The sequence below is a fragment of the Eubalaena glacialis genome, chromosome 6, assembly GCF_028564815.1.
Source record: "Eubalaena glacialis isolate mEubGla1 chromosome 6, mEubGla1.1.hap2.+ XY, whole genome shotgun sequence".
NCBI classification, from domain to species: domain Eukaryota; kingdom Metazoa; phylum Chordata; class Mammalia; order Artiodactyla; family Balaenidae; genus Eubalaena; species Eubalaena glacialis.
The window spans coordinates 113,762,520-113,776,619 of NC_083721.1; the positions used below are offsets into that span (position 1 = coordinate 113,762,520).

Sequence of the window (14,100 nt, forward strand, 5' to 3'; positions counted from 1 at the left end):
GTTGCTCGGCGTCATGTGGGATCTTCCCGGACCAGGGCTCAAACCCGTGTCTCCTGCGTTGGCAGGTGGATTCTTAACCATTGCGCCACCAGGGAAGCCCCCCTTTCAATCTTATTTACAGATGGCAAAAGCAAGAAGGCCTCTCTTCCCCTGGGATCATTAGCTGAGACGATTGAAGTCTGGAGCTGTCCCTGGTCATGCTCCATCCCCACCAGCCTGTAGAGGACGCTCGTGTGTAGTAGGAGAGAATACGATCAAAATACTGAAAAAAAGCAGAGAGAGAAAAAGAGTAGGAGTAAAAGTGAGAATGAGTGTGATGGTGACTCTGAATGCCTGGATCCAGTCATTACTGAAGCCCTTATCCTTTCTCCTGTCTTAAGGTAGGAGTCAGCACGTTGCCTTTTTCCCTCAAGCTGGTTTGATTTGGGATTTTTATCTAAATAAGCCATAAGGACAGCTACTGCCCTGTATTTCAGGAGTACTATCTATATTCCAGCTAAGACTTAAGCAGTGCCTGGTACATGGCAAGTCCTTAAGACATATGTGTTGAAAGAGCAGTAACTCCTCCTTGACAGTTGTTAAGCTCTTTGGTCATTCTCTTGATTTCTTGGTGCATTGATTAAAACAGGGATAACATTCATCTCTTTCACTCTCTTGTTTCACGCATATAACTGCTGGCTAAATTTGAGTGTCTCAAATATAGCTATTTTTGCAACTGAATGCATGATTTTTGTACAGCTAGAAAAAGCTATTTCCAACACAGATTTCTAGTGCAGTTTTCTAAGAACTCCTTATGATATGCAGCACAGCGGGCCCACCACGAGGCACATCAATCATCTACCGTGTATCAGGCACCTTTTACAGGATTTTCTGTGATCTTGGTGTCAGTGCACATCCTGTATCAAGGCAGAGGTGATATGTAGGAATCTGGCAGCTATTTAGAAGGGAGGCCAGGCAGTGCTGTGCCAGTATAATTAATGAGAGTCATCGCTCTGGAAGCGAGAGGAGAGGGGGGTTGGGAAGGATGTCTTTCACCAGTCAATGGCATTTAAGAAAAATTGGTGCTTTCATAGCCCTTTTACTGCTGGGAGGAGGTTAAGTCAAAGGAGTCCTATAAAGGGCTTTCTGTAACTCACTGCATGGATGGAGGTCCCTGTGTATGGGGAAGCTGAGAGAATTCAACCCCAGATTTTTCAGCAGGGCTGATTTCAACCTTGAATTGAGCTAGCAGCAGGAGTTCCTTACACTTGGAAATCCTTACTAAAAGATTATAGCTTACGTGACCAAGAGACCAGTCAAAAAAGTACTTTATTACCATATAGGACTTTTGTTTTACCTGCCTAAAGAAGTGTTAACCTAGGTCCCATTTTCTCCAATTCCCTTGTAACCAGTGAATGCAGAAGGGGGTATTATTTGTTTTGTTTTCCTATTGACTGTTCGGTAACCATGGAAGGGTTTGTGTAACCTAGAGATGCTGTTTACTACCCACTGTCCTACCCACTGTCTAATCCCTTTGTTATTGTTCCCTCTGATTGTCACAAGCAGGGAAAAATGGTTCTGTCCTGCTTCTAAAAACTTAGCAATGAAACAACATTTTCTTGGTGTTAGTAATTTTTCTCCGATTAATGGTGAAAAAAAGACTCAGAGGGAAAAGCTACATTAAAAGATTTATGGATATATACATTAAGACCATGATGAAGTATGATTCACACCAACTTCAGAATGGTTGCCTTTGAGGAGAAAGGGAGGGAGAAGGGCCAGGAGATGGGGTTTTACCTGTATCTGTAACACTTTATTTAAAAAAGAAGGGGTGGGGGAGGGATAGTATGATATGCATGTTTGCCTTGTTTTTGGTAGGTTTGAAATATTGCATAATTAAAAAAAAATTTAAGTTCTCAAAATTATGGAAATCGATTAAAACTATCAAAATAAAGAATGCACAGCAAACAAGTGCTCTTGTTATGAACTTTGTATGAGTTTATTTCACCATTTGCATCTGCAGTTTTTGATATGAGAAAGACAAACACAGGAGGTTGGGGGGTGGATAACTTCCGTGGTTGTGTGAGGGGGTGTCTTGGTATCTTTATCTCTCTCTCTCTCTCTTTTTTTTTTTTTTGGTGGTGGGTGGGGGGACTTCCTACTCACCATGGAGATTACCAGTCAAACAAATCTCCAAAAAGCAATCTAGGGGTAGAAGGGATATCTGTTTAATTTCTTATACACTGGGGATTTGCAGCTGGGCAAGAAAATTTGGGAAGGTTTCTTTCTATGGAGCCAAAGGACCTTATACATCTTTTCCCAGACTGATTTCTTCCTGGTACCCTGGCAGGAAGAAATCCAAGTGACTATTCTGGTGGCTTTTTCCTTTTTTCTGAAAGTCCAGGATTGCTTTCGGGATAAAGTTTCTTCTTGCCCATGGTGCTTTGCTGTGACATTGTAATTGCCTCTGTTGAATTGAATAATACAAATGGGTTGTTTCTATGGTATCGGCTAAGTGGGATGAAAAGGTGAAACCTTAGATCTTGCGCTGAGAGGTCGCGGTGCTACCACCCCTCACACTAACTGTCCGTCAAAGCTGACGGGCAGCCAAGCTCTCCGAGCTCCGGCACTCATTTGTAACTTCCTGAGCAAATTCACGCTTGAAAAAGAAAATGACTTTAGTTTATGTTGCCACTAAGCCCAGAAAATCCCTGCCAACCCCAAGCTGCCAGCTTTTCTAGGACCTTCTTATTGGTGGAGAATTTTAAACTGAAGGTGAGTGAGAAGCAGCGTCTCCCAGTCCCTCCCAGCCAGGCTTTGAACTAACAATAGGGCAGGTTGAATGAAGGCTGATAAATGCAAATCCTGGAATCCCGAAGCCGGATCACACGGCTGCTGCCCGGGCCAGCGGTGGTCAGCGTTCCAACAGCCGCAGCGACCTGGTCACTCACCACGTCAGGACGCTCACTAGACATCGTTTCAGCACCATTTGAGTGCCTACTGTGTGCAAGCTTTCCTCCGCCAGGGCCGTGCTCTCATTCACCGCTTGAGTCCACCTGCCATCAAATTGATCTGATTGAATAATTGGCCTGTTAGCGCTTAGGAGAAGCATCTGGAAGAAGAGATGGGGCGGGGGTGGGGGGCGGGAGGGAATAAAAGCAGTGTTAACTATCCTCTGTCTTCCTCAGTCTTAGCTGGACTTGATTCACAACGGATCTCGTTGGTTATAGCAGCGTAATAGATGCTATTTTTCTTAGAATGGTGCAAAACGCGAGGGGAGAGAAAATGGGCAGTTCGGAATTTAAGATGTAGTTCTGACACTTTTTACTTTGGTACAACCTGCACACAGTCCCTGCGCCCTTCCTCGCCAACTTCATTTCGCCAAACTCCTGTACTTTCCCACCACCGCTCTCCGGAGCACAGCCCCAAACTGAGTGTCAAGGGGGTTTCCCTGGGTTTGGGAACCTTTGAAACTTGAGGAAGAAGAAGAAGAAGAAAAAGACTTCATTCCCAGTGCTTCTGGCCCTTGCCTGCCGGCGAGCCCCGCAAGGAGGTGTAGGCCCAGGGGTCCAGGTCCGGCGCTCGGCCCCCTCCACACAGCCGGCTGGGCCCAGTGGTGGCGGCGGGAGCTCCAGTCCGCTCTCCCGAGCTCCAGTTCCTGATTTCCGCGGGAGCTGCGGGGCTGGGAGGGAGGGGGCGCCGGAGTGAGCGTGAGCATTTGAATGAGAAAGCAGGTTGTGGCTGCGGCGCTCCACTCTGCCCAGCCCGTCTCGGGGGTTCTGCAGGCCGGTGTGGAGAAGGGCCCTTCTTGGGGGCTCTTCTGCTCCTCGACAGGGTTTTGAAGTTGGAGTCACAGGGGCCAATAACTCATCACGCCAGCACTTTGGAGGCTGCTGCTCTGCCGGCGACTCCGAGGAGTCCTTCATCTCCCGAACACTCAGAAGTTGAGCAGGTCAGTGCTTTGGGAGGGAATGAGGCGGGGGGAGGGGGGGGGACGAGAAAGAAAAAGAGGACTGTTACAGCAGTCCCCGTGTGCAAGTGAGCAGGTGGCTCGAGTTCCTCTCGTTGCAGTTCCGGCCGGGACACGCTCTTTAGGACAGTGTGAGTGGTGGTGTGAGTGGGGATCCCCCAAACCCCTGTGCGGAGAACTGGACCTCGGCTGGTCTTGGGGTTCCGTAATTCGGCAGAATGGGTGTGTGAGCCCGCGCCAGAATTTCATTCTCGGGTCTCTTGTGGTGGTGAGTGGGGTTTACGCCCCGTGGAGGGTAAAGCATCGCTCGTTGCAGGATGCTTCACCCCCACGCGGGACCCTCGGGACCGGTCTCTGACCGCCGGACGCCGCAAAGAGAGCAGGTCCGCTTTTCCCAGCAAGGGGAGTGCGGTGTCCATTACACTTGGAGTCTCACGGTTCTTCCTGCTCCCGGTGACCCCACTCAGGGCGTTTTCGCAGAAGACCTGGTGCTCTCAGCGCGAGGAGGATTTACTCCATTGCCCCTTCCTGGAATAAACCAGGGGCACCGGAGCGGCGCGGCGCTGACCGGTAGAGGCAAGTCCCGGCCACACAGCGGCGCGCTCTGCGCCTGCGCGGGGTTCCCATGGCGACCGCGCCGCGGGTCCGAGACGCCACCCCGCGTGCCCCCAAGCCCTGTTCCCTGCAGGGTGTCTGCGGCGCCCTCTTTCGCGCTCCCTTAGACTTATTCTTTGTTGTTTGTAACTCGGAATAAGTTTATGATCTCATTTTGACGTTAGGAATTCAGCATTCAAACAATAACCAGTTAAAATTTAAAAGAGGACTCCTCCCACCTCCCACGGCAATACCACTTTGATCTTAGACGGAAGAGGTGAGGAATTGCATATTAGGGCAGTATTTGAGATTCCCCCCCACCCCCTTCTAGCCCATGAAAGTGGAGACCAATAAAATATTTTTACTTACTGGTTAAGCAGTTAAAAAAAAAATTGGTCAGGTGTTTGCTCTTGAGCATTAAGGGGACAGACCTGCGCCGCCTTTCCGCAGGTGGAGAGCCGGGCGCGTACAAACTGGCAGCACCTGTGTCTTCCTTTTGGCTTGTTTATGAGAACGAGATGCGTCCCAAAATGGACCAAAGTAAAATGCCAAAGAAAAGAAACAAGGGCTTTCCCTGAAGAAGTGATTGTTTTTCCAGTTGCTCCGGTGTTTTTGTCACTTCTGGGTTTAATCTTCAGGGAATGTTCAAGAAGCCTTGATAGGAACCAGTCAGATTCCTCAAGCTTTCTGTTAAGAGATTGAGAGTCGTTTTCCTTTTCTTAAAATTGTAAGTCTTGACAGCTCCATCCCCCTTTAAAAGTTTCATTTGTTTACACACAGGTTAGCATTTGGCAAGGGTACACATCTTAAGGGGCATGTAGAATGAGCTGTAGCTTTCTGTGGCTCACTGTTTCTTAGGTTGCATCAATATTTGGCAGCATGATTGGTATACCTAGTTGCTGTTAACTAAACATTGGTTAGAATTAACTGCTAATAAAAGTTTTAAAATGAAGTTACTCTTCCTGGGATAAAGTGTGGCATAAAAATACCTTAGATGAAGTAACATATGAGTACTGTCTTGCAGTATCCTATTTTTAAATAATCTGCCTTCAAGAATAGCAAATGTTTATTACTGGTAGAAGTTTTCAAACAATATCCTTCCACCATCAGCAAATGAAGTCAACGGTAATATGATTTTTCAGATGATTAGCAAAAAACGTGCTGTTAAAGTTCTCTCTCCCATCGCAGTCATTATAAATGCCGAGACATTATGCAATCCATCTAGCTCAAATGTTTAAAAATGTCCAGTTAAATTTTTCTTTTTTTTTCATAATTAGAAAAATAGAAAACCTCTTAATTTCCAGGTTCAGATACTTTGTGACCCTATTTGGTGGCTCGTAACTGCCTCCAGTTCCCTGATTCTCAGTGACATGTGTTTCTGCTGGTTCCAGGAGGTATAAACTGCAGTTTAGCAGATCATGGGATAATGAGATTGGGAGTGCTTGGGGGAAGGCTGGGGGGTGGCGGCGATGGGATGAGACAAAGGGAGGGAAGGTTGATGGGCAGAGCCAGGATTTATCGCTGCACCAGATTCTTAATAAAAGCTGTTACAGTCATTGCTTCTGTTTGATGACATTTTCCCACATCATCAACATCGGTTAAACTTATTTTTAGAATCAGTCTTCTAAATATAAGGATAGAATTATAGAAATAGAATATGATAAAGGTGCTTTATGTTAGGGTGCTTTGATGTAATATACTAGGAAAACTGTTACATGCTTTCTACTTAATTTATTCATTTAGTCAACATATTTATTGAAAGCTAGTTATATATGATATAGACAAATAAACCTAGATGTCTGTCCTCAATGAACTAAGACTTGTGACTTCTGCAATAATTCTAATCCTGTTTCAGGTTTTCAGGGTACAGATACTATCTGGTAGTCTTAAGGGGAGCACTTAATTAAGTGCCAAGTAATCAGATGTCTAGATTCAGAAACAAATGCTTAAATTCTGATTTAAAAAACCCTGAACATTGTTTTTGAGCATTTTAGATAAGAATCTTATATATATGGTAAGAAGCATTGTGTGCACCTATCTTTTTACTTTTTTGTAATGTAGTCTCAGCCCTAAAACCTTCCTTCTTGGCAAGTGCAGCTCTGAGTTTGGGAGCAACAGAGGAATCCTGTAATTCTCAGGTTTCTTAGATGAAGATAAGGTGAGTGATTCAGTAGTCCTTTGTTCTGGCTCCGTGTTTCACGACATAATAAACCTCCTGCTGCTCCCTTCTAAGAATAGTGTTGGTCTGCTTGCTTGAAGGATCGTGACTATCATTTCTCTGAGAGGAAAAAAAAAAAAAAAAAAAAGAAGGATACAAAATTGTGGTAGACAGATAAAAGGAATACAGTAAGGCATTTGAACATTTTAACTTTTGAACTGGAATAATTTCTAGACATTTTTCATGAGTTCAGACTCTATTGAAATCCATTACAGCAGTGACAAACCTCTGGCATAATATTGACCAAGGTTGACCAACATTTCCTATTGTCACTCCTAGGACATAGAAGGTTAAGGAGACTGTAGCCTCCTTTCCTGCACCACCTCATGAGTCTACTATTATCAGCTCAGAGAAGCTTGCTGAAGATCATCCCTATTTGGTTATTGCTCTCTGTCTTGGAAAATCAGACTCAGCTGTGAATTGTGGCCCAAGTGGTGCAGAACTCATTACTTTGAACAATGCCTCCTCGGCCTGGGAAGCATGTTCTCTTTCCTCACTAGTAGGGGCTTATTCCAGGCCGGCTTTGCTCACAAGGAAAATCATTTAGACACAGTTCAGTGGACACTCACTCACATCTCTTTGACACCCGTGACCATTTTTGTTTAAGGAGAAATCCAGGACTGCTGTGGTAGGGTGTGCCGAATTAGAAGTGCATTTTAAGAAGCCCATGAAGAAGTTTACACAGCTTTGTGTTATTATCCTCAGGGTCTCTGTTTTCCGTGCTTCAAAGTAAAAGAGGACAGGATGAACACAGAGGGACAACTAAGAAAACTTTTATAGAAAAGTTAAAAAAAAATTCTCATCAAGTCTGCATTTTAGATGCACTAAACTAAATGCTTGTGCCTCCTGATCATCATGAAATTACAGAGCAGAAAAATACGTCTACTATTTTTATTATATGAATCAGGACACCAGGGCCCAAGGTTGCTAAAGGATTTTCTTAAAGTCATACAGCTAATAAATGAAAGAACCGGGGTGAAAATGTTCTGATTTCTAATGATCCTGCTGTTTCTAGGAAATCTAGGGAGGACAGATAGGAAATCCTTGCTCTAGACTTTGGGTATTTGTAACCGTATGAACTTGCTGTAGTTGTAGTTATAAAATGGTCAAACACCAGCAATGTTTTATGACTTAATCTAATTTCACTGAGTGGAATTGACAGTGGGCACCTTCTGATATTTGGTTATAACCATGTGTATGTCATGAGAATGTATATGGTTCACATGCATAAACGCCAAAGAGAGATTTTTCAGCATGTATTTTGGCCTGAGGAATTCTGCCATGATTTATTCCAACCATGTGCCTGGGCATTTATTTTAGGTCACTTTAAAATTCATAAAAAGACGCAGGAATTATTATCCCATGTTACTAGTGAGACCTGGAGATTAGTTTCTTGCCCAAGATCTCAGTGAGTATGGAATAGTCTTGGAATTTGAACCCAGGTCTGTCTGCCTACGTGCTCTATTACATCATGTTGCCACTCAGAAAAGCAAGGCTTAATTTATGAAAAATACTGAGTTTTCATTTCAAACTCACCATGCCAATCAAAATAGACTTTTAGAGGTTTTTCTGATCAGCTTTTTGCTGAGTGGAGAAGCTGCATTCCCTCTATGGAGTTTAGGAGGTTATAAATTCAGGCCTGGTTCCAGAAAAACATTCAAGACTTTGTTTATAAACTGTGTTGGCTATTTGTTTAGAAGTGAGTGGTGTTTAGATTCCCTTCTGCAGATGCTTTTTCACATCAAAGTGGCCCACTTATCACTTTGAGATTGTGTTGTCAAATTGTGCTGGGTCTAAGAGGACCCCTCATGATTTTAATGTGTATTTTCTGGCATCCCAAGACTTAGATGTTGACTTTTATCTTGCATAAACTTTACTGCTGGATAGAATCAGATGGTGTCTTTCTGTAATGCTTTTCAAATTGGAGACCTGAATCAACTTGCACAGTTGCTGAAAATTTCTAAACTTAGGCTAGAATCTGGAGTTTTGGTGCTTCTAAAACGACTCTGGCTGTGGTGTTGAGACTGTACTAAGCTGGTTTCAGATTTGCAGTATTTTTGAGTGGGTTTACCCATGAATAAACTGAGGCTCAGGAATGTCCACACTCACAGAGCTGAAATGGGACTTGAACCTTGACATTGCCAGCAGACACCTGGTCTACTGACCTTATTAGTACACCACACCTTAAGAGCACAACTCTATCCTGGGCCTTCTTTTCTCCCTATGTCTCTGACTCCAGGGGAGAAGAAAAGGTGGAGGGTTTCAGAAGATTGGATGCCAGCCTCGCTTGAGGCAACGCATAGGACCCTGGAGCGCTCTGAGTTTCCTTCTTCATGAGTTTTTCTGTGTCTTACCCTACTAGCAGCCTCTTTTCTCTGTGGCTCGGTCTTCTGAATTTAGCAAGGGACTTAAGAACCTGTCCAACCATTCAGGTGCCCATGCCTTAGCTTTCAATTGCCACTGGAAGGCAGAAAGATCTAGTTTGGTGCTATCGCATGTGAGTTACTGATTAACTGATCTAAGGCAATCATGGTTTCTCTTAGATCTGCCTTCACTTCCTTGTTGCTGGTCCACCAGAACCAAACATTTGAATTCAGCTTCCCACTTCCCTCTTCTCTCCCTCTTCAATTTAACTGAAGGAGCCTCTGGATCTTGGAACAGGTCTCCGTGGAGTGCTAGCGGAACCTCTGGTGGGAACTTTGAAGACCTGTATGTTTTTTTTCAGGGGTCAGAATCCTGAACCAGAAGTTAAGTGAGTTGATTTGCTGTGTAATTGTATGTTATTTAGTTCTCTAGACCTCCTATTTCTTTTTGCCAAGCAACTCTTTCTTAACTTTGAGTGATATGGGATTGAAAAGAAATTTTTTTTAAAAAAGATTTCTTCATAGAAAAAGGAGTTAGGATTATGAAAAGATCCTTTGATTTTTATTTCAATGTAAAGACTGTTGGTTCCATACAACCATTTGTGTAAAACAGAAAAGGAGGGTTGAGAAGAGAAGGGAGGATTTTCTTCCATGCATATAGAATATTTCTTGAAGGATACACTAGAAACTAATAATGTTAGTTGCGAGACAGATACGAGAGGTAAACTCTTCATTGTATACCTTTAGATTTTGAAACTTAATAAGTAAAATTAAAGTAAGAAAAACAATACTTGGGTTTCAATAATGAAGAAATAAGTAACCACCTCCTGGGTCCTAAGTGGTAGAAGTAGGAAACTGGGAAGTGATTTCAAAGAAAAGAAATTCTCTTTTTTACTATCTTTTTAAGTCTCAAATTTCACGTTTAGTAATTTTTTTTTTTTTTGTATTTAGTCATTTTTAAATGTTTTTTAACACTGGATTTCAATAACAGGGCTTGGGGAGGTTTGTTTTGAATTTTCATGGTTTTCTTCCCTCTCATAGAGCATCAGGTATTGGCTGCCCCCAGACTCAGTGGGCCAATGGGAATTAGACCTGTCCCACTCCTGAGTCACTAAACCTGTCTTATGCTGGCAGTGTGTGTATGGAGTGAAGCCCAGAAAGCCCCCCACACCCTGCCCCATTTTTTTTCCCCATAGAGAAATCCCTATAATGTGATGATTTTATTTTGCTGAGCAGTGTCTGAATGTGAATGTCAGAGGAATCTTTTCTTCTCAAATTGAACAAGAAAAAAAAAAACTTGTGTACAAATGTTTTATTGTGAACCACAGCTTTTCTTGTTTGAAATAGGTTGTGAATTGGAAGTAGTTTTCTGTTTACTGGGTAAATCATTAAAATACAGCCTTGGAAGAGAGTGAACACAAACTGTGTACCAACTTTTTCACTTGTCAAAAGAGAAATGTGAAATCTATTATTTAGTGTCCAGTTTCAATCAAAAGCAAAAACTCAAGTCAGGGTCAGCTCTCAGCACTTTCTTGAAAATTTCTCATCTCCAATTTGGTGAAGTAAATAAAACATTCTTTCCTCACAGAATTATTCTTATTACTCTGTAACTTTTGCTAGAAAAGAATAACTGAATAGATCATACATTCTCATGTGTAAAAAATTTTTTTTTAAAGCTAAAAGGGCATTTAGTGAAAATTCTCTCACCTTTGTCCTTCAGCCGTCCAGTTCTTTAATAGACCAATAGTGTTATTAGTTTCTTATGTATTTTTTCAAAAAGATATATATATACAAGCAAATATATATGGATGCTTTCTTCCTTTTAAGAATCAAATGGTAATGTACCATCCATATGATTCTGCATTTTTTTCTTGTAACAATATATTTTATATATCATTTCATATCAGCACATAGAGCTTCTTAATTCTTTTTTCTTTTTACTTTATTTGAAAAAAGCAGTTGTAGGTACACAGCAAAATTGAAGGGAAGGTGCAGACTTTCCCATGTGCTCCCTGCCCCACCCATGCATAGACACCCCATTACCAACAACCCCCAGCAGAATGGTGCATTTGTTACAATTGATGACCCACATTGACACATGATAATCACCTAGATTACATGGTTTACATTACAGTTAACTCTTGGTGTTGTGCGTTCTATGGCTTTGGACAAATGTGTAATGACCTGTATCCATCATTGTGATATCATACACTGTGTTTTCACTGCCCTAAACATCCTGTGTTCTGCCTTCACCTACTGCAGGATATCTCGATTACTTCCAAGTTTTGGCAATTACGAATCAAGTTGCTATAAACATTCATGTGCAGGTTTTTGTGTGGACATATGTTGTCAACTCCTTTGTGTAAATACCAAGGAGCACAACTGCCGGATCGTATGGTAAGAATACGTTTAGTTTTGTAAGAAACTGCCGAGCTGTCTTCCAAAGTGGCTGTGCCGTTTTACATCCCCACCAGGAAGGAAGGAGCGCTCCCGTTGCTCTACATCCTCACCGACATTCTGTGGTGTGAGTGTTCTGGATTTTGGCCATTCTGATAGGTGTGTAATGGTATCTCATTGTTTTAATTTGCATTTCCTGATGACATATCATGTAGAGCATCTTTTCGTATGCTTCTTTGCCATCTCTATATCTTTGGTGAGGTGTCTGTTAGGGTTTCTGGCCCATTTTTAAATCAGGTGGTTTTTTGTGTTTTAAGAATTCTGTGTGTACTTTGAATAATAGTCTTTTATCAGATGTGTCTTTTGCAAATATTCTCTCCCAGTCTGTGGCTTGTCTTTTCATTCTCTTGACATTGTTTTTCACAGAGCAGAAGGTTTAAGTTTTAATGAAGTTCAGCTTATCAATTCTTTGTTTCATGGATCATTCCTTTGGTGTAGTATCTAAAAAGTCACCACCATGCCCAAGGTCATCTAGATTTTTTTCCTATGTTATCTTCTAGGAGTTTTATAGTTTTGTGTTTTAAATTTAGGTTTGTGATTCATTTTGAGTTAATTTTTGTGAAGGGTATAAGGTCTATGTTTAGATTCATTTCTTTGCATGTGGATGTCCAGTTGTTCCAGCACCATTTTTTTGAAAAGAACTGTCTTTGTTCCATAGTATTGCTTGTTTGTAAAAGATCAGTAATTCCATTTATGTGGGTCTATTTCTGGGCTATGTATTCTGTTCCATTGACCTATTTATCTACTCTTTCTTCAATACCACACTGTCTTGATTACTGTAGCTTTAGAGTAAGTCTTGAGTAGGATAGTTTCAGTCTCCCAACTTTGTTCAACATTATGTTGGCTATTCTGGATTTTTTTAAGGGCTACATATTTTCCAATGTATGGATATATGAAAATTTAATCAGATTAATGGATAATTAGGTTGCTTCTGATCTTTTGAAAACAATGGTACAGTAAATAACTCTATATATACACTGTTTGCATGTTCAAGTATGGCTATAGAATATATTTTTGAAAGTGGGATTGCTAAGTCAAAGGTATGTACATTTGTAATTTTGATAAATATCGTCAAATTGACTTCAATGGAATTTGTACAGTTTTTACCCTTATCAGAAATGTATTACATGATGATTTCTCCACACCCTCACCAACACAGTTTGTCATTAAACTTCTTGATTTTTGCTAACCTGATAGGTAAAAAATTAGCATCTTGATATAGATAAAACTTGCTTTTCTCATATTCACTTACAGGTGACTTTACAAATTTCCATTTTGAGCAGAGCCTCAGAGTAGAAGGTGTCACTTCATTCTTTCTATTATAGATTAAAAAATCAATTTTGAAGAAACAAATGAATAAGTTTCAGATCACTGCCTGATAGAGGATCAGTAAGTCAGCTTACTTTTCTTATATGATAAGCATTTAGTTGCTTTTCACACTTCCTTCCAAGTCTCAAATATTTCACTTATCTCCCCAGGTCTGGGAGAGTTGGTGTCTTTGGAATCCAAAAGTATCTCCAGTCCTGGCAGGATGGTGTCAACACTGGGCTTGGCTGTAGCACTGCTGGGTTCCCACTCCCTGGGATCGTAGCTAACTTGAATTCCTTATTGTCTCTTGTGGCTGCATAGGTTCTTGTGTCCTAGCATTACTGAAGGAAAGGAGAAATGTTGAGCGTTCAGACTTCGGTGGGTTCTGATTCTGTTTGTTTGGACACTCAGGAGAACCCTGCTCTTCCTTGAATGTGGACGAGATTCTTTTGGAATAATGGAGGATTCTGAGGGTGGCCATGAACCAAGACCTGGCCGCTAGAATAGTGTCTCAGTCTGGTTCCCATGATTTTAGTGGGAACATATTAGATATTCAAGGGAAGGACACTATGCAAGAGAATATAATAGAAAACATATAGGCCAGTGACAAATAACCAGGAGTTAGTTGTTAACTGGAAAAGATTGTACATTGAAAAGTCTGGATCTCATTACTGAGTTTGCCATACCTAATAGTGTGTTCGCTCCCTTTCTCTTTCTTTTATTGTCTTTTTCTCTTTCCCTGTCTTATATTCATTATTTATTAGGGAGTAAAATTACATAGATCTTAAGAGTGTAATCACTGAAGTTAATTTTTATTTAGTTCAAGTACCAGTGCCGTCACTTGATAGCTGTGGGCCTTAGGTAATTACTTAACCTCTCTGTGCTTCAGTTTCTCTATCTGTAAAATGGGGATAATAATTATACCTAGCCTTTAGGATCACTGTAAAGATGAAAAAAATAATATTTCGTAAAATATTTACCACAGTACCTGGCACATAGGAAGTGCTAAAAAGTATCAGCCGTTATTACAAATTAGCAGGCACTGAGCTAATAAGCTTTTGGGTTAGATCAGGTCCTGATTTGACTGTCAGATTGCAAGGTTCTGTGGCTTTGAATGTGAATTCCCAGGCTTGAATTCTGTTTCTAGCAATATAGTTCACTAATACTCCCGATGAAGCAATTTGAATATGTTGGGTACAGTAGAAAGATTA

At 41.6% G+C, this 14,100-nt stretch overlaps 1 protein-coding gene across 1 annotated transcript in view; it reads left to right on the top strand.

Annotated features, from left to right (window-relative positions):
• The first annotated feature begins 3,697 nt into the window (after positions 1–3,697).
• PLCH1 (phospholipase C eta 1) overlaps positions 3,698–14,100 on the top strand; it is a 232,490-nt gene continuing 222,087 nt past the window's right edge. The window contains exon 1 of the mRNA XM_061194551.1: positions 3,698–3,931. The gene's annotated coding sequence lies outside the window, so the exon portion shown is untranslated. The remainder of the gene's footprint in view (positions 3,932–14,100) is intronic.